This window comes from Triticum aestivum, chromosome 3A (genome assembly GCF_018294505.1).
Source record: "Triticum aestivum cultivar Chinese Spring chromosome 3A, IWGSC CS RefSeq v2.1, whole genome shotgun sequence".
Classification (NCBI taxonomy): Eukaryota; Viridiplantae; Streptophyta; class Magnoliopsida; order Poales; family Poaceae; genus Triticum; species Triticum aestivum.
This window is the reverse complement of record NC_057800.1, coordinates 180,777,971-180,799,394: the sequence shown is the minus strand read 5'-3', so window position 1 is coordinate 180,799,394 and position 21,424 is coordinate 180,777,971.

Genomic DNA, 21,424 nt, shown 5'->3' with positions numbered 1-21,424 from the left:
CGCTGGGCACCAGGAGGCGGGGGGGGGGGGCGCTGAAAGCTGAGATGGAAGGGCGGAAGGGGGACAGCCGGAAAACCACCGACGAGAGCTCCGCCGAGAACGCCGTCAGTGCGTAGGCCGGAGCAGGGGAGGACGGCACCGGAGCAGTGGCCCTCCATGAAGAACGCGTGAGGCCGCGGTCGGCGCGGCCAATGACACGCCACCCGCCGGAGCGGCGCCCCCGAGGGCGAGACCCCGAGCCCAAGGGAGCACCTTGCCCCGCCGCCGACCGAAACACGCCTGAGGGTTGGCGCCGGCACCGGGCAGACCCGCGGGTGGCCGAACTCCCACACCTGGGAGTAAGGCCACCGACAGAATCAGACCGAGGCGGCCGGGCAGGGGCCTTGGGGGGAACGCGGGCGCGCCAAACGACGGGGCGCCCCGCGACAAGGTCGTCGGCCTTGGCGAGGTCCGCCCAGACCACGCGCGACGGGGCGGTGGGGGGAGTCGACGGCGGAGCGGGCGGGAGGGACACTAGCGCATGGCCAGGGTCCGAGGGAGGGGACGGGGTCTGGGGCGGCGGCGGAGCCGCCGGGTCGCATGCAGCGTCGCCAGAGCCGTCGGGTTCCATCATGCCCGTCCCGGCGGTGTCCTGATTCCCATTACCAGAGACCCACTAGCGCAAATGGTATTGTTGCTAAACAATATATATGAGTGTTTAATTGTCTGTTCGAAAATTTTGTCATAGGTATTAATTACTACACTACATGTGCAGGCTAGTGTATGCTACTCACTTCAATGATGATATCTGCCGTAACAATTAAGAGTGGGCCAGGAGTGTGTTAATGTGATTATATGGGAACATTTCATCATAATATGAAATTCGAAACGGGAGAATGAATGCCACATTTTCGAACTCTTGAGTGTTGTAAAACAATACTGCTGCATTTGAAACAATAATTCTTGCACTGGAAGGTGTTCAATTTCTATTTTCATGTACTTCTCTGTTCTTGCATCCTCCAATTGGTTTTCGCTTTTATTTTACTTACCTGAAAAGTTGAGACTGAATCCATAAGCAGTTGACCGATCGGTAAGCTTTTAATCATTTTATAAATATAAAATGAAATAAGTAATCAACCTAACCTATGGAATAATTGAGTACCACCACATCATCCATATATACTGTTATATAAACATCGTTGGGTACATCATAGTATTGAGCAATTGGCCTATATCAGGCTATTACTTTGAATGAAACACATTTGTACTATTTGACAATAACTAATTGGAAGATTGCAATTTGTTAATGCACCTGCATCTCCTCGAGGAATAAAATGTCCAATAAAAGTTGACATTTGAAAGTACCCCTTGTATTGTAAATTAATCATTTTGATACAGAAGGAACATACTCCCTTTGTAAACAAATATAAGAGCATTTAGATCACTACTTTAGGGATCTAAACGCTCTTATATTTCTTTACGGAGGGAGTAGTAATGAAGGCAAGCATGTAAAAAACCGGGGAAAGTATTGTTCATAACAGGTTATATGCAGCCCTACCGTCTACAGGAACACATCAAAGCAAACTTAGGAACTTGGTGCATGTCAGGCAAAGTCAGGATTTAGTTGTTATTTACAGAGATATTTTTTGTATTTGCTGCAGTATGTATGTACTGTACCAAGCAGGATTGCAAGTCAATCTCACCTTAGGATATTATTCATACCTATTAGCAAGTCTACATGGATCATTTAATGTCGCAATTGTGTGCAGACACAAAACCCTAGAAGTAGTTCAACCATTTTTCTCAAAGGCGTATTATTACATCTAAGGCAAAATCAATTGATTAGTTTTACTATTTCTAATGTTCCTAAGTAGTGTTGAACCATCTCTACAGGAGCTTGACAATTTAGTGCTACCAGCCATGTTTCACAGTACTAACACAAGGGTTAATGCAGAAGTCTTTCGCAATATTTTGATGCCCAGAGAATCTTCTTGCTTTTGATAGTTCTGTAAGACCACACGATACGGTGGTTTTCTTAGGTGTATATGAAACTAGTTCATTTAAAATTAGAGGTCTATGATTTTTCACCATGTTTTCTTGCGATTAGATATAAATGTTTTTTGAAGTCTAATGAAAGTTACTAAATGACATCTGGAAGTCTGCACCTCCCTCTTTTTTCAGACCTAAGTTGTTTTCTCTGAAAGTCCAGCATAATACTCTGAAATGAAGGTCAGGTTTTCTCCCTTTAGTCAAGTTACTCTGACTTGGTTTAATTTTAAAATAGTAGATATATTACCTCCTAATTTAGTCAAGTTACCCTGCTAATCTACCATGCAGTTCCATGTTTCCACTTGTTGCATAAATATTTTTCTCTTTATTTGACCAGATGTTCACTGAATTATGGTCGGTCATTGGTTATTTGTTTGTTTGTGTGCAGTTTGCTTTTTTAAACCCAACATTTAAACATGAAACTAAAATATTAAGTTTATCTGAATAACATTTGGTCACTGAACTATTCCTCGTTCACTATAATTTTGTCAAAGTTTTATGTACCTGATTTAGGTTAAAAAAAATGTTCATAAAATTAGCATACAACTTGAGAAAAGCCTATCTTAGTTTTGGTTATTACGAGGAGACAAAAAAGAGATGACATAGGCATACAGCTGAGAGGAGAGAGAAATTATGTGATTTGGCATAGCAGACTAGCACAAAGCCGCGAGAAGTGGGTTGTAAAGTGAACGGTTCTTAGAGTTCACATGGTTAAATGAACCAAATCAAAGTCCGAGATTGTAATTTGAACCCTAAAATGATTTCAAGAGGTGATATGGACTTCTCGACTAGTAGAGAATGTGCCTTCAACTTGCAGGGTCAATGGATATGCGCATTTGATTTAACATTTGAGATTTTAAATGCTGCCTGAATTAGGGCAAGCAAACAAACATTTTCTTAAAATTGTCGTTTATGTGCTTGTTCTATTAATTTTCTTTTAGTGATTCACATTTGAGACTTATTTTCTTAAATTGAGAATTTATAAGCTCCAAATATAAAGTAATGTGTATAAATCATAGGGAAATGAATTGAAAATGTAGAACTACGTACCCCCCCCCCCTCGGTAAAGAAATATACAACCATTTAGATCACTTCCTAAAAGGTACTCTCTCTGTAAAGAAATATAAGATCATTTAGATCAGTGTGACACTTGAAATGGATATGGATGGCAAAAGACCTAACTATGAGTTTTGTAGAAGCAATAAGTGTTGCACTGCAAGTATTCAATACCTGAACAAGGGCATACGAAGTAAGTTTTCTTTCACTTTGGCGAACTGCATCTCCAGACATGACCATCTCATCATTTACTTTCAACGATGATTCGATCACTAAAATTACATCGTCCCATCATCATTATTCCGGTGGATGATGAATCGATCCATGGCATCAAAGCACCATGGGTTTCTAGCAACAACCACAAAGACCACACAAGATGTAACATCCCACTTTTATTAATTATTAGGACATTTATAAAAGCATTAATTTACATCTTATTATTTAAATGCATATTTGGACTTTCTAGAACATTTAAATTTAAACTATCTTCAACCAAGGTGAGATGTTGTTCCTTGTTGGAACATGTTTACTTGTTGGGATATCACAATACCTCTTATTTAATTAATGCATCTATATACTTGGTAAAGGGTGGAAGGCTCGGCCTTATGCCTGGTGTTTTGTTCCACTCTTGTTGCCCTAGTTTCTATCATATCGGTGTTATGTTCCCAGATTTTGCGTTCCTCACGCGGTTGGGTTATAATGGGAACCCCTTGACAGTTCACCTTGAATAAAACTCCTCCAGCAATGCCCAACATTGGTTTTACCATTCGCCACCTAGCCTTTTTCCCTTAGGTTTCGCGGACCCAAGGGTCATCTTTATTTTAACCCCCCCGGGCTAGTGCTTCTCTAAGTGTTGGTCCGAAACGGGCAGCCTGCGGGGCCACCTCGGGGAAACTCGAGGGTTGGTTTTACTCGTAGCTTGACCTATCTGAGTGTGACCTGAGAATGAGATATGTGCAGCTCCTATCAGGATTTGTCGGCACATTCGGGTGGTGTTGCTGGACTTGTTTTACCATTGTCGAGGATGTCTTGTAACCTGGATGCTGAGCCTGTCGGATTGTCTTGGGAGAAGGAATATCCTTCGTTGACCGTGAGAGCTTGTGATGGGCTAAGTTGGGACACCCTGCAGGGATTGAACTTTCGAAAGCCGTGCCCGCGGTTATGGGCAGATGGGAATTTGTTAATGTCCAGTTGTAGAAAACCTGAAGTTGACCTTAATTAAAATACATCAACCGCGTGTGTAACCGTGATGGTCTCTTTCCGGCGGAGTCCAGGAAGTGAACACGGTGTTGGAGTTATGCTTGACGTAGGTTGTTCTAGGATCACTTCTTGAACATAGTTGTTCGACCGTGCTTTTGCCTTCTCTTCTCGCTCTCATTTGCGTATGTTAGCCACCATAAATGCTAGTCGCTTGCTGCAGCTCCACCTCATACCTTTTACCCTACCTATAAGCTTAAATAGTCTTGATCGCAAGGGTGTGAGATTGCTGAGTCCCCGTGACTCACAGATTCTTCCAAAAGCAGTTTGCAGGTGCCGATGTTAGCGAACAGGTGACGCAAGCAGGTCATGGAAGTTGGTGTTGCACCACTGGCCCCTAACCGTCTCGCGGAAACAGGACCAAAGGAACTGAGCCGTGGAGCACGAGAAGAAGATGTGGTTAGCATCCTCCACCGTGTCGCACATGGGGCACATCCCATCCCCAGGTCCATTACTCTTAAGGACCTCCACACCAGACGAGAGGTGGCCTCGGATCCATTGCCACAGGAAGATCCTGATCTTCAGGGGCAGGCGGATGTCCCAAATCAAACTAAAGGGCTCGGGGGCCATCGAGGGGGCGATGGCCGCGTAGAGGGATTTGGTGGAGAAGTAGCCGAAAGGTTCCAGATGCCAAGAGATGGCGTCCGGGGTGACAGCACCGTCCATAGGGAGGAGGGGATGTCCTAAAGGAGGGCATCCCAAGAGGCAACTTTAGGAGGGCCAAAGGGGCGGCGGAAAGCGAGGCGCCCTAAGTCAATAAGGGTCGTCTCGACAGAGACACGAGGGTCAACTGCAATGGCGAAGAGCTCCGGAAATCATGCGGCCAGGGGGGTGTCGCCAATCCACCGATCAAACCAGAACAGGGTCGAGGACCCAGTACCAACCGAGATGGACGTGCCAATGCAAAGCATAGGTAGCAGCTGGACGACGGCCTGCCAAAACTGGGAGCCGCCCGAGCGCTAACAGAATGCAAGAGGCTGTCCTCGAAGGTACTTGTTGTGGATGATGGTGAGCCAAAGACCTCCATTGCCATTGGCAATGCGCCAGAGCCAACGGGTGAGGAGGGAAATGTTCATGCGTTGGGAGGACAAGATCCCAAGACCACCCTGGTCCTTGGGTTTGCAGATATCGGGCCAGCTTACCATATGGTACTTCTGCTTATCCCCCTCCCCAGCCCAGAAGAATCTATATTGGTATTTGGCGATCTCTTGATGAAGGGTCTCACGGAGGCTATAGAAGCTCATGAGGAACCAAAGAAGGCTGGCAAGGGAAGACTTGATAAGGATCACGCGAGCAACCTTCGACAACCAGCGCCCTTTCCAGGGCTCAATGCGGTGTTGCACACGGGTCACCGTGGGGCAAAAATCCGCCATGGTGAGGCGTGAATCACTAATGGGGATCCCCAGGTAGGTCCTGGCGAAAGAACCCAACCGACAATTTAGCCGGTCCGCAATAGCCCGTGCTTCCTCCGGGGGGAACCCGAGAACCATCACTTCGCTCTTACCAAAGTTTATGGTCAGGCCCGACATCTGTTGGAAGCACGGGAGGAGGAACTTCAGGTTAGCAATGTCTTGGACGGAGCCCTTCACCATTATTATGGTATCATCCGCATATTGAAGGAGGGAGACCCCTCCCCCTCTGACTAGGTGGGGGACGATGCCACGAATATGGCCAGCATCCTTGGCCTTATCAAGGATGGATGCCAGGGCATCAACCACCATGTTGAACAGGAATGTCGAGAACGGGTCAGCCTGACGGACCCCACAGAGGGTGGGGAAGTAGGGCCTAATGTCACCGTTGATGTTCATAGCGGTCCGGCCACAGGAGACAAGCTGCATGACGCGAGTCACCCAACGGTCATCAAAGCCCTTGCAAAGCAACACTTCCCACAAGAAGGGCCAGTGGACCATGTCGTACGCTTTGAGGAAGTCTAGCTTCAGAAAGACCGCTTGATGGCGTTTCATCCGAACCTCATGGAGGACTTCATGGAATACCAGCACCCCATCCAGAATAAATCGGCCTTGTATGAAGGCGGATTGGTTGGGATGGGTAATCGCGTCAGTGAGCAGGGTCATCCTATTGGTGTACCCTTTGGCCAGGATCCGGAATATCACATTAATCACTGTGATTGGACGAAATTGGCGGATGTCGGAGGCGCCCGGGACCTTGGGGATGAGGGTCACGATACCATAGTTGAGACACCCAAGATCCATGGCGCCCGAGTAGAATTCCTCAAACAGGGCCATGACCTCCGGCTTGATGGTCGGCCAGAACGTTTTGAAGAACGTTACAGGCAAGCCATCCGGTCCTGAGGCCGAGGAGGGGTTCATCCCTTTAATAGCCGTGAGGACCTCGTTCTTGGCGAAGGGGGCCACTAATGCCGCATTGGCCTCAACTGAGACCAATTGATCACCCGACCAAATGTCGGGGGCGAGACTAGCCCCACCCCGAGGGGTGGGGTAAATAGGGCTTTATAGAAGCCGTCTACATGGGCATGGATGGCCGAGAGGCGAACGAGAGGCGTGTCTCCATCCCACAGGCAGTGGATGGAGTTTCGATGCCGCCGGCCATTCGCCACTGCCTGGAAATAGGCGGTGTTGGCATCACCCCGAAGCACCCACCATTGGGTACCGCGCAGTCGCCAGTAGGCCTCTTCATCCGTGTAAATGGTTGAGAGCTGGTCTTCAAGGTCATATCGCAGCATCCACTCATCCGGGGAGATCCCGGACGTCTCGGCACGGGCATCCAGGGCTTGGATAGCCAGCAGGAGGGCCTTTTTGCGCTCTCGAAGGTCCCGGCCATGGTAAGCACCCCAACCCTTCATGAATTGGTGGGCGAGTTTGGCACAGAAGTGCCACGAGTCGACTGTGGACATGGCGCGATGAGGGGAAGAGCGAGCGGAGATCCAGCGAGCGACGGCAGCCTCCCGCAAGCCGACCTGATTAAGCCAGAAGAGCTCGAACCGGAAACGTGGCGGGGTGGGGGGCGCTCGTCAGCGGTGGAGAGGAGGAGAGGGACATGGTCAGACCCGATCCGGGTAATCGCACGAAGCGAGGCCAGGGGGCAACATAATTCCCACTCCGGGGAAACTAGGACGTGATCCAAGACGGATTGCGTCGGGTCAACCTGACGGTTTGTCCAAGTGAACCTGGCACCCGTCCGATCTAGCTCATAGAGACCCAGCTCTGCGATCCAGTCATTGAATAACTGCATCCGGGGGAGGTTAATCCGGTCATTATTCTTCTCATCTAGGGATCGGATGAGGTTAAAGTCTCCGCCCACTACAACTGGGAGGAGGGAGTTGGAGATCTTCAGATGTAGCTCCGTCAGGAAGGCCAGGGAGCGCCGGTGGTCCGCCGGTCCATACACAATCACGACCTCCCATTTGAAGTTAAGAGCACGCTCGAAGATCTCCATACTAAGGAAGAATTCACCCCGGTCCATGCCACCCACCTCAAAGGTGGCATCCTTTACCCCTAAAAGGATGCCGCCAGAATGGCCTGTGGTCCCACTAGAAGGGAGCCAATGCCAGGCGAAGAGGTGGGAACTAAGACATTAGAGCTCGTGGAGGGAGAACACGGTGCGCATGGTTTCCTGGATGGCAATGATGTCAATGTGTTCGTCTCGCATGTACTCGATGAGTTGGCGGTGACGGCCATCATGGCCGAAGCCGCGGATGTTCCAGAAAAGGGCCCGCATCTAAGCCCCCATCGGGGGGCTCCTTGAACCTAGGACACGGGAGGCGCTTTGCATGTGGAGAGCAGCAGCGCGAGAGCGGGTGCGTCCATGGATCACCCCATCAGCCACCGGAGGAACGCGAACCGCGGGGGTAGCGGACGATTCCTTGGGAGGCCGAAGCAAGCGCGCCCGAGTCTTAGCAAGCTTGCCATCTAAGATCTCACGAGACCTAATGGTCGCGATCTGATTTAAGGGGGGACCAACCTCCCCCTAAAGATGATGATCGAGTCAGTGGCCACCTTGGCGAAGTGGCCAAGAGGAACGGCCTCAAGCACAGAAAAGGAACAACTGGAAGAACTGGGAAGGGAGGGATCCACACCTGACTCGAGGTTCCGGACCGCCGCCCGAAGCTCCGCACGCTCGGAGATGGACGGAGCCGAGGAGTCCGCCGGCCGGGTCGCATCGAGGCGGGTGCTGCGGCGGGACGCCGTCACCGGCGGCGAGGTGGAGCGGGGCCGCCTGGCATACGCCACCGTCGGAGGAGGGTGAGCAGAGGCCGGAGTGGTCACAACAACGGCCACCGCCGCGGTCGGGGAAGCAGGCGGTGCGAGGCGGACGTCGGAGTCCACCGGCGAGGGGAGTGGGGCGACGAGCTCCAGGATGTCGCCGGCCGCGTCCCCCGTGAGTGGGAGGGTCGGAGAAGGCACGCCGATGGGAGTGCACCCGCCGCCACCCGTGGGGACCGTGGAGGTCAAACCAGGGGAGACGGGGGGTCCGGGCCCGACGGCGAGGCGCGAAGGGCGGAGTCGGTGGAGGGAGAGCACGGCGACGAAGGCGGCACGACGAGCAGGCCCACACTGGAGATGTCACTGGCTGACTCCGACGAAGGCGGAGAGTGCGCGACCGGCGGGGTGGCCAGGCGGAGAGCCACCGCGAGGTCAGTGGCGGAAACTCAGGTGCGTCCTGTTGGGGAACGTAGCAGAAATTCAAAATTTTCTACGCATCACCAAGATCAATCTATGGAGTAATCTAGCAACGAGGGGAAGGAGAGTGCATCTACATACCCTTGTAGATCTCTAAGCGGAAGCGTTCAAGTGAACGGGTTGATGGAGTCGTACTCGTAGTGATCCAAATCACCGATGATCCTAGTGCTGAACGGACGGCACCTCCGTGTTCAACACACGTACAGCCTGGTGACGTCTCCTACGCCTTGATCCAGCAAGGGGAGAAGGAGAGGTTGGGGAAGACTCCATCCAGCAGCAGCACGACGGCATGGTGGTGGTGGAGGAGCGCGGGACTCCAGCAGGGCTTCGCCAAGCACTACGAGAGACGAGGAGGAAGAGGGGTAGGGCTGTGCCAACAGGAAGATTAAATCGTGTGTTGGGCTGCCCCTTTGCCTCCACTATATATAGGGGGAGAGGGAGGGCTGCGCCCCCACGTAGGATTCCCACCCCCAAGGGGTGCGGCAGCCCTAGAGCCCATCTAGGGTGGTGGCCACAAGGGGGAGAGGGGGAGGCACACCTAGGGTGGGCCTTAGGGCCCATATGCCCTAGGGTTTGCCCCTTCCCCTATTGGAGGCGCCTTGGGCCTTAGTGGGAGGCGCCCTAGCCCACCTAGGGGCTGGTCCCTTCCCACTATTGGCCCATGTAGTCCTCCGGGGCTGGTGGCCCCACCTGGTGGACCCCCGGACCCCTTCGGTGGTCCCGGTACACTACCGGTGATGCCCGGAACACTTCCGGTGGCCAAAACCATACTTCCTATATATCAATCTTTACCTCCGGACCATTCTGGAACTCCTCGTGACGTCCGGGATCTCATCCGGGACTCCGAACAACATTCGGTAACCGCGTACATACTTTCCCTATAACCCTAGCGTCATCGAACCTTAAGTGTGTAGACCCTACGGGTTCGGGAGTCATGCAGACATGGCCGAGACAACTCTCGGTCAATAACCAACAACGGGATCTGGATACCCATGCTGGCTCCCACATGCTCCACGATGATCTCATCGGATGAACCACGATGTCAAGGACTTAATCAATCCCGTATACAATTCCCTTTGTCTATCGGTATGATACTTGCCCGAGATTCGATCGTCGGTATCCCGATACCTTGTTCAATCTCGTTACCGGCAAGTCTCTTTACTCGTTCCGTAACACATCATCCCGTGATCAACTCCTTGATCACATTGTGCACATTATGATGATGTCCTACCGAGTGGGCCCAGAGATACCTCTCCGTTTACACGGAGTGACAAATCCCAGTCTCGATTCGTGCCAACCCAGCAAACACTTTCGGAGATACCAGTAGTGTACCTTTATAGCCACCCAGTTACGTTGTGACGTTTGGCACACCCAAAGCACTCCTACGGTATCCGGGAGTTGCACAATCTCATGGTCTAAGGAAATGATACTTGACATTAGAAAAGCTTTAGCAGACGAACTATATGATCTTGTGCTAGGCTTAGGATTGGGTCTTCTCCATCACATCATTCTCCTAATGATGTGATCCCGTTATCAACGACATCCAATGTCCATGGTCAGGAAACCGTAACCATCTATTGATCAACGAGCTAGTCAACTAGAGGCTTACTAGGGACATGGTGTTGTCTATGTATCCACACATGTATCTGAGTTTCTTATCAATACAATTCTAGCATGGATAATAAACGATTATCATGAACAAGGAAATATAATAATAACCAATTTATTATTGCCTGTAGGGCATATTTCCAACAGTCTCCCACTTGCACTAGAGTCAATAATCCAGTTCACATCGATATGTGATTAACACTCAAGGTCACATCCCCATGTGACTAACACCCAAAGAGTTCTGGGTTTGATCATGTTATGCTTGTGAGAGAGGTTTCAGTCAACGGGTCTGCAACATTCAGATCCGTATGTACTTCGCAAATTTCTATGTCATCTTGTAGATGCAACTACTACGCTACATTTGGAGCCATTTCAAATAACTGTTCTACTTGGAGCTATTCTAAATTGTTGCTCCATTATACGTATCCGGTATCTCTACTCAGAGCTATCCGGATAGGTGTTAAGCTTGCATCGACGTAACTCTTTACGTCGAACTCTTTATCACCTCCATAACCGAGAAACATATCCTTATTCCTCTAAGGATAATTTAGACCGCTATCTGGTGATCTACTCCTAGATTACCTTTGTACCCTCTTGCCAGATATGTGGCAAGGCACACATCAGGTGCGGTACTCAACATGGCATACCGTATAGAGCCTATGACAAAAGCATAGGGGACGACCTTCGTCCTTCCTCTTTCTTCTGCCGTGGTCGAGCTTTAAGTCTTAACTTCATACCTTACAACTCAGGCAAGAACTCCTTCTTTGACTGATCCATCTTGAACACCTTCAAGATCATGTCAAGGTATGTGCTCATTTGAAAGTACCATTAAGCGTTTTGATCTATCCTTATAGATCTTGATGCTCAATGTTCAAGCAGCTTAATCTAGGCTTTCCATTGAAAAACACTTTCCAAATAACCCTATATGCTTTCCAGAAATTCTACGTCATTTCTGATCAACAATATGTCAACAACATATATTCATCAGAAATTCTATAGTGCTCCCACTCACTTCTTTGGAAATACAAGTTTCTCATAAACTTTGTATACACCCAATATCTTTGATCATCTCATCAAAGCATACATTCCAACTCCGAGATGCTTACTCCAGTCCTTAGAAGGATTGCTGGAGCTTTGCATACTTATTAGCATCTTTCAGGATTGACAAAACCTTCCGGTTGTATCACATACAACCTTTCCTCAAGAAAATCGTCGAGGAAACAATGTTTTGACATCCTATCTGCAAGATTTCATAAATAATGCAGTAATCGCTAATATAATTCCAACAGACTCTTAGCATCGCTACGAGTGAGAAAGTCTCATCGTAGTCAACTCCTTGAACTTGTCGGAAAACATCTTAACGACAAGTCGAGCTTTCTTAATGGTGATACTTACCATCATTGTCCGTCTTCCTTTTAAAATCCATATGTACCTAACAGCCTTACGACCATCAAGTAGTTCTTCCAAAGTCTACACTTTGTTTTCATATATGGATCCTCTCTCGGATTATATGGCCTCGAGCCATTTTGGAATCCAGGCCCACCATCGCTTCTCCATAGCTCGTAGGTTCATTGTTGTCTAGCAACATGACTTCCAAGATAGGATTACGTACCACTCTGAAGTAGTACGCATCCTTGTCATCCCACGAGGTTTGGTAGTGACTTGATCTGAAGTTTCATGATCACTATCATAAGCTTCCACTTCAATTGGTGTAGGTGCCACAGGAACAACTCCATGTGCCCAGCCACACACTAGTTGAAGAGATGGTTCAATAACCTCATCAAGTCTCCACCATCCTCCCACTCAATTCTTTCGAGAGAAACTTTTCCTCGAGAAAGGACCCGATTCTAGAAACAATCCCTTATTGCTTTCGGATCTGAGACAGGAGGTATACCCAACTGTTTTGGGTGTGCTATGAAGATGCATTTATCCGCTTTGGGTTCGAGCTTATCAGCCTAAAACTTTTTCACACAAGCGTCGCAACCCCAAACTTTTAAGAAATGAAAGCTTAGGTTTCTCTAAACCATAGTTCATACGGTGTCATCTCATCGGAATTACGTGGTGCCCTATTTAAAGTGAATGTGGTTGTCTCTAATGCCTAACCCATAAAATATCGTGGTAATTCGATAAGAGACATCATGGTATGCATCATATCCAATAGGGTGTAGTTATGATGTTCGGACACACCATCACACTATGGTGTTCCAGGCTGTATTAGTTGTGAAACAATTTCCACAATGTCTTAATTCTGTGCCAAACTCGTAATTCAGATATTCATCTCTATGATCATATCATAGATATTTTATCCTCTTGTCACGACGATCTTTCAACTTCACCCTAAAATTACTTGAACCTTTCAATAATTCAGACTCGTGATTCATCAAGTAAATGTACTCAACATCTACTCAAATCATCTATGAAGTAAGAACATAACGATATCCACTACACGCCTCAGCACTCATTGGACCGCACACATCAAAATGTATTACTTCCAACAAGTTGCTTTCTAGTTCCATTTTACTGAAAACGAGGCTTTCAGTCATCTTGCCCATGTGGTATGATTTGCATGTCTCAAGTGATCCAAAATCAAGTGAGTCCAAACGGTCCATTTGCATGGAGTTTCTTCATGCATATACACCAATAGACATGGTTCGCATGTCTCAAATTTTTCAAAACGAGTGAGCCCAAAGATCCATCAACATGGAGCTTCTTCATGCGTTTTATACCGATATGACTTACGTGGCTATGCCACAAGTAGGTGGTACTATCATTACTATCTTATATCTTTTGGCATGAACATGTGTATCACACTACGGTCGAGATTCAAAAAACATTCATTTTAGGTGCAAGACCATTGAAGGTATTATTCAAATAAACAGATTAACCATTATTCTCCTTAAATGAATAACCGTATTGCGATAGACATAATCCAATCATGTCTATGCTCAACGCAAACACCAATCTCGATGGTAGAGGGAGCGTGCGATGCTTGATCACATCAAGCTTGGGAAAAACTTCCAACACATATCGCCAGCTCACCTTTAGCTAGTCTCCCTTTACTCCGCAGCCTCTTATTTCGAGTTTACTAACACTTAGCAGCCGAACCGGTATCTAATACCATGGTGCTAGTAGGAGTACTAGTAAAGTACACATTAACACAATGTATATCAAATATACTTCTATCGACCTTGCCAGCCTTCTCATCTACCAAGTATCTAGGGTAATTCTGCTCCAGTGGCTGTTCCCCTTATTACAGAAGCACTTAGTCTCGGGTTTGGGTTCAACCTTGGGTTTCTTCACTAGAGCATCAGCTGATTTGCTGTTTCATGAAGTATCCCTTCTTGCCCTTGCCCTTCTTGAAACTAGTGGTTTCACCAACCATCAACAATTGATGCTCCTTCTTGATTTCTACTTTTGTGGTGTCAAACATCGCGAATATCTCAAGGATCATCATATATGTCCCTGATATATCATAGTTCATCATGAAGCTCTAGCAGCTTGGTGGTAATGACTTCGGAGAAACATCACTATCTCATCTGGAAGATCAACTCCCACTTGATTCAAATGATTGTTGTACTCAGACAATCTGAGCACAAGCTCAACAATTGAGCTTTTCTCCCTTAGTTTGCAGGCTAAGAAAATCGTCGGAGGTCTTATACCTCTTGACATGGGCACGAGCCTGAAATCCCAATTTCAGCCCTCGAAACATCTCATATGTTTCGCGACGTTTCAAAACGTCTTCGGTGCCTCAACTCTAAACCGTTTAACTGAACTATCACGTAGTTATCAAAATGTGTATGTCAGATGTTCGCAACATCCACAGACGACGTTCGAGGTTCAGCACACTGAGTGGTGCATTAAGGACATAAGCCTTCTATGAAGCAATGAGGACAATCCTCAGTTTACGGACCTAGTCCGCATAATTGCTATTATCAACTTTCAACTAAATTTTCTCTAGGAACATATCTAAACAGTAGAACTAAAGCGCGAGCCACGACATAATTTCCAAAGACCTTTTGACTATGTTCAGGATAATTAAGTTCATCTTATGAACTCCCACTCAGATAGACATCCCTCTAGTCATCTAAGTGATTACATGATCCGAGTCAACTAGGCCGTGTCCGATCATCAAGTGAGACGGACTAGTCATCATCGGTGAACATCTTCATGTTGATCGTATCTACCATACGACTCATGCTCGACCTTTCGGTCCTCCGTGTTCCGAGGCCATGTCTGTACATGCTAGGCTCGTCAAGTCAACCTAAGTGTTTCGCATGTGTCCCGAGGCCATGTCTGTACATGCTAGGCTCGTCAACACCCGTTGTATTCGAACGTTAGAATCTATCACACCCGATCATCACGTGGTGCTTCGAAACAACGAACCTTCGCAACGGTGCACAGTTAGGGGGAACACTTTCTTGAAATTTTAATGAGGGATCATCTTATTTACTACCATCGTTCTAAGCAAATAAGATGCAAAAACATGATAAACATCACATGCAATCAAAAAGTGACATGATATGGCCAATATCATTTTGCTCCTTTTGATCTCCATCTTCGGGGCTCCATGATCATCGTTGTCACCGGCATGACACCATGATCTCCATCATCGTGTCTTCATGAAGTTGTCTCGCCAACTATTACTTCTACTACTACAACTAACGGTTAGCAATAAAGTAAAGTAATTACATGACGTTTATATTGACACGCAGGTCATAAATAAATTAAGACAACTCCTATGGCTCCTGCCGGTTGTCATACTCATCGACATGCAAGTCATGATTCCTATTACAAGAACATGATCATCTCATACATCACATATATCATTCATCACATCCTTTGGCCATATCACATCACAAAACACTTGCTGCAAAAACAAGTTAGACATCTTCTAATTGTTGTTGCAAGTTTTTTACGTGGCTGCTATAGGTTTCTAGCAAGAACGTTTCTTACCTACGCCAAAACCACAACGTGAATTGCCAATTTCTATTTACCCTTCATAAGGACCCTGTTCATCGAATCCGAACCGACTAAAGTGGGAGAGACAGACACCCGCCAGCCACCTTATGCAACTAGTGCATGTCAGTCGGTGGAACCGGTCTCACGTAAGCGTACGTGTAAGGTTGGTCCGGGCCGCTTCATCCCACGATGTCACCGAATCAAGATAAGACTAGTACCGGCAAGATAATTGACAATATCGACGCCCACAACTACTTTGTGTTCTACTCGTGCATAGTAACTACGCATAGACCTAGCTCATGATGCCACTGTTGGGCAACGTAGCAGAAATTCAAAATTTTCTACGCATCACCAAGATCAATCTATGGAGTAATCTAGCAACGAGGGGAAGGAGAGTGCATCTACATACCCTTGTAGATCGCTAAGCGGAAGCGTTCAAGTGAACGTGTTGATGGAGTCGTACTCGTCATGATCCAAATCACCGATGATCCTAGTGCCGAACGGACGGCACCTCCGTGTTCAACACACGTACAGCCCGGTGACGTCTCCTACGCCTTGATCCAGCAAGGGGAGAAGGAGAGGTTGGGGAAGACTCCATCCAGCAGCAGCACGACGGCGTGGTGGTGGTGGAGGAGCGCGGGACTCCAGCAGGGCTTCGCCAAGCACTACGAGAGACGAGGAGGAAGAGGGGTAGGGCTGCGCCAACAGGGAGATTAAATCGTGTGTTGGGCTGCCCCTTTGCCTCCACTATATATAGGGGGAGAGGGAGGGCTGCGCCCCCACCTAGGGTTCCCACCCCAAGGGGTGCGGCAGCCCTAGCTCCCATCTAGGGTGGCGGCCACAATGGGGAGAGGGGGAGGCGCACCTAGGGTGGGCCTTAGGGCCCATCTGCCCTAGGGTTTGCCCCTTCCCCTATTGGAGGCGCCTTGGGCCTTGGTGGGAGGCGCCCTAGCCCACCTAGGGGCTGGTCCCTTCCCAGTATTGGCCCATGTAGGCCTCCGGGGCTGGTGGCCCCACCTGGTGGACCCCGGGACCCCTTCGGTGGTCCCGGTACACTACCGGTGATGCCCGGAACACTTCCGGTGGCCAAAACCATACTTCCTATATATCAATATTTACCTCCGGACCATTCTGGAACTCCTCGTGACGTCCGGGATCTCATCCGGGACTCCGAACAACATTCGGTAACCGCGTACATACTTTCCCTATAACCCTAGCGTCATCGAACCTTAAGTGTGTAGACCCTACAGGTTTGGGAGTCATGCAGACATGGCCGAGACAACTCTCCGGTCAATAACCAACAGCGGGATCTGGATACCAATGCTGGCTCCCACATGCTCCACGATGATCTCATCGGCTGAACCACGATGTCAAGGACTTAATCAATCCCGTATACAATTCCCTTTGTCTATCGGTACGATACTTGCCCGAGATTCGATCGTCGGTATCCCGATACCTTGTTCAATCTCGTTACCGGCAAGTCTCTTTACTCGTTACGTAACACATCATCCCGTGATCAACTCCTTGATCACATTGTGCACATTATGATGATGTCCTACCGAGTGGGCCCAGAGATACCTCTCCGTTTACACGGAGTGACAAATCCCAGTCTCAATTCGTGCCAACCTAACAGACACTTTCGGAGATACCTGTAGTGTACCTTTATATCCACCTAGTAATGTTGTGATGTTTAGCACACCCAAAGCACTCCTACGGTATCCGGGAGTTGCACAATCTCATGGTCTAAGGAAATGATACTTCACATTAGAAAAGCTTTAGCATACGAACTATATGATCTTGTGCTAGGCTTAGGATTGGGTCTTGTCCATCACATCATTCTCCTAATGATGTGATCCCGTTATCAACGACATCCAATGTCCATGGTTAGGAAACCGTAACCATCTATTGATCAACGAGCTAGTCAACTAGAGGCTTACTAGGGACATGGTGTTGTCTATGTATCCACACATGTATTTGAGTTTCCTATCAATACAATTCTAGCATGGATAATAAACGATTATCATGAACAAGGAAATATAATAATAACCAATTTATTATTGCCTCTAGGGCATATTTCCAACACGTCCCGCCTCGGAACAGCCATGACCCGAAGGTGGGTTGGCGGGCTCGCGGGACGGGGAGCGGGAGTGCTTTGACAAGTCCTCGTCATCCTCAGGGTCGTCGAGGCGGGAGTGGCGGGACCGCCAGTGGTGGGAGTTGTCGGCGTGAGCTGGACCGCCCCCAGGTGGCTGTCATCAGAGAATCGGGGGCGGCCGATGTGGTTCGGAGGCTCGGGGCAGATCTTGAGGTCGAAGCTGTCGTCGTTGAAGAAGACCCGAATCGTGGCGTGGAGCTTAGAGGAGTCCAGGCACTTCACCTTGACCCGGACCTCCTCCTCCTTGCGTAGAGAGAGCTCATCGACCACCACCACCTTTCCCAGGATCTTGGACATACTACGGATGACTCACTCAGACCGGGCCACATCAGGCAGGCCGGCGATGAGGAGCCACACAGTGTCCAGAACAGCCACGGCCTTGGGATCCCACCTTGGCTCTGAGATGTTCACCACAATCCCGTTGAGGTCCAAGGTGATGTTGTTGTTGTGGGTACAGAGTCCCATGCTCAGAGCGTCGGGGAAGATCACCTTGAAGGCGTTGGCAGCGATGGAGGTCACCTGCCAGTCCCACTTGAAACTGCACAAGTGGTTGAGCTCGGCCTCGATCAGCTCCAGGGTGGCGACGCCCGCATCCACGACAGTCACGAGAGCCAGGAGCGAGGGGGGAGGGGGAATCTCCGGGACCTCGATGTGGAAGAAGCCCATGTCCTCGATGCCGTGGTCGTACATCATGATCTCCTCCGTCACCGGGCGGTCCGGGCACAGAATCACGGGGTGCCCGGCATCCTTGCAGAGGTAGCACCTCGGAGGGTTGTGGCATGCCACCTGGAAGTGCCCGGTCAGGCCGGAATTGAAGCACGGCGGACCCTTAGAGGCGGGGTGGAGCCCGGAGGTGGAGCCACCGCGCCAGCGGAGGTGGAGGCGGTCGAGGGCGAGGGGGACCCTTCTTCTTCTTTTGGGTGCCCTGGCGCCCCCGGTCCCCATTGCCCCCATTGGACGGCGGGAATGCAGCTTGGGAGTGAGGGGGCTGGTAGCGGCGGGCGGCCGGGGCGGTGATGGTGGTGGTCAGGGACTGCTGTCGGGGAGGAGATGGGGATCGGTCCCGATGGCGCGACGGGGAGGGGGACCGCCGCCGGGAGGACTGCCGAGCCCCCCCCCTCCAGCCGGTGACCAGCCGCGATCCCGCGAGGCAGCCCGAGGGGGCGAGCGGCGCGCCGGGGACCGGGAGCGGCGGTCGTCCCGAGCAGGGGACCGGCGGGCTGGGTGGGGGGAGAGCGGCGAGCGTCGCGGGCTGGGGAGCGCCGAGCCGGGCGGGAGTCGAGCTCTTGCCTGAGGTCAGCCTCCCGCCGGAGACCATCAGGAGAGGGTCGAGGGGGGGCGCGGCGGTTGTGTGCCCTGCGCTTGGGGCGTCCCGCACCGTTGCCCTACTCCAGGGTCATGGCCGGCGAGGGAGGTGGGGAGGGTGCAAGGGGACCGGTGGCGCCGACGAGCAGGGGGGAGCTAGGGGCGGCGGGTGGAACTTCGTCGGGGGGAGTGGGAGGCGTCGGGTTGGGGACTGGTTGGCGGGGGAACCCTAGCGGTGGCGAGATGGAGCGCCGGATCGGGCCAAGGCCCACCCAGGGGCATGGCTGGGCCGCGGAGGGTGAGGACGGTCCAGGGGACCAGCCCACACAGGGGCCAACGGCCCGCACATCACGTGGCGGCCCAGAAGCCGAGGCCCGCGGGGAGGCACCAAGGAGGCGGCCCACGGAACGGCCCGAGACGAGCGCGGCCCGATAGGAGAAGCCCGGGAGACCAGGGGAGGGGCAAGGGTTTCCCCGAGCGCCGCCACGATGGTCGCCGATGGGGTAGGGCGGGGGCGGCGAGGCCAGGACGGGCCGCGCTGGGCACCAGGAGGCGGGGGCGGCGGCGCTGAAAGCCGAGATGAAAGGGCGGAAGGGGGACCGCCGGAAAACCACCGACGAGAGCTCCGCTGAGAAAGCCGTCAGTGCGCAGGACGGAGCAGGGGAGGACGGCGCCGGAGCAGTGGCCCTCCATGAAGAACGCGCGAGGCCACGGTCGGCGCGGCCAACGACACGCCACCCGCCGGAGCGGCGCCCCCGAGGGCGAGACCCCGAGCCCAAGGGAGCACCTTGCCCTGCCGCCGACCGAAACACGCCTGAGGGTTGGCGCCGGCGCTGGGCAGACCCGCGGGCGGCCGAACTCCCACACCTGGGAGTAAGGCCACCGACAGAATCAGACCGAGGCGGCCGGGCAGGGGCCTTGGGGGGAACGCGGTCGCGCCAAATGACGGGGCGCCCTACGACAAGGTCGTCGGCCTTGGCGAGGTCCGCCTAGACCACGTGCGACGGGGCGGTGGGGGGAGTCGATGCGGAGCGGGCGGGAGGGACACCAGCGCATGGCCAGGGTCCGAGGGAGGGGACGGGGGCTGGGGCGGCGGTGGAGCCGCCGGGTCGCACGGAGCGTCGCCAGAGCCGTCGGGTTCCATCATGCCCGTCCCGGCGGTGTCCTGATTCCCGTTACCAGAGACCCACTAGTGGAAATGGTATTGTTGCTAAACAATATATATGAGTGTTTAATTGTCTGTTCAAAAATTTTGTCATAGGTATTAATTACTACACTACATGTGCAGGCTAGTGTATGCTACTCACTTTAATGATGATATCTGCCGTAACAATTAAGAGTGGGCCAGGAGTGTGTTAATGTGATTATATGGGAACATTTCATCATAATATGAAATTCGAAACGGTAGAATGAATGCCACATTTTCGAACTCTTGAGTGTTGTAAAACAATACGGCTGCATTTGAAACAATAATTCTTGCACTGGAAGGTGTTCAATTTCTATTGTCATGTACTTCTCTGTTCTTGCATCCTCCAATTGGTTTCTGCTTTTATTTTACTTACCTGAAAAGATGAGACTGAATCCATAAGCAGTTGACCGATCGGTAAGCTTTTAATCATTTTATAAATATAAAATGAAATAAGTAATCAACCTAACCTATGGAATAATTGAGTACCACCACATCATCCATATATACTGTTATATAAACATCGTTGGGTACATCACAGTATTGAGCAATTGGCCTATTTCAGGCTATTACTTTGAATGAAACACATTTGTACTATATGACAATAACTAATTGGAAGATTGCAGTTTGTTAATGCACCTGCATATCCTCGAGGAATAAAATGTCCAATAAAAGTTGACATTTGAAAGTACCCCTTGTATTATAAATTAATCATTTTGATACAGAAGGAACATACTCCCTTTGTAAACAAATATAAGAGCATTTAGATCACTACTTTAGGAATCTAAACGCTCTTATATTTCTTTACGGAGGGAGTAGTAATGAAGGCAAGCATGTAAAAAACCAGGGAAAGTATTGTTCATAACAGGTTATATGCAGCCCTACCGTCTACAGGAACACATCAAAACAAACTTCGGAACTTGGTGCATGTCAGGCAAAGTCAGGATTTAGTTGTTATTTACAGAGATATTTTTTGTATTTGCTGCAGTATGTATGTACTGTACCAAGCAGGATTGCAAGTCAATCTCACCTTAGGATATTATTCATACCTATTAGCAAGTCTACATGGATCATTTAATGTCGCAATTGTGTGCAGACACAAAACCCTAGAAGTAGTTCAACCATTTTTCTCAAAGGCGTATTATTACATCTAAGGCAAAATCAATTGATTAGTTTTACTATTTCTAATGTTCCTAAGTAGTGTTGAAC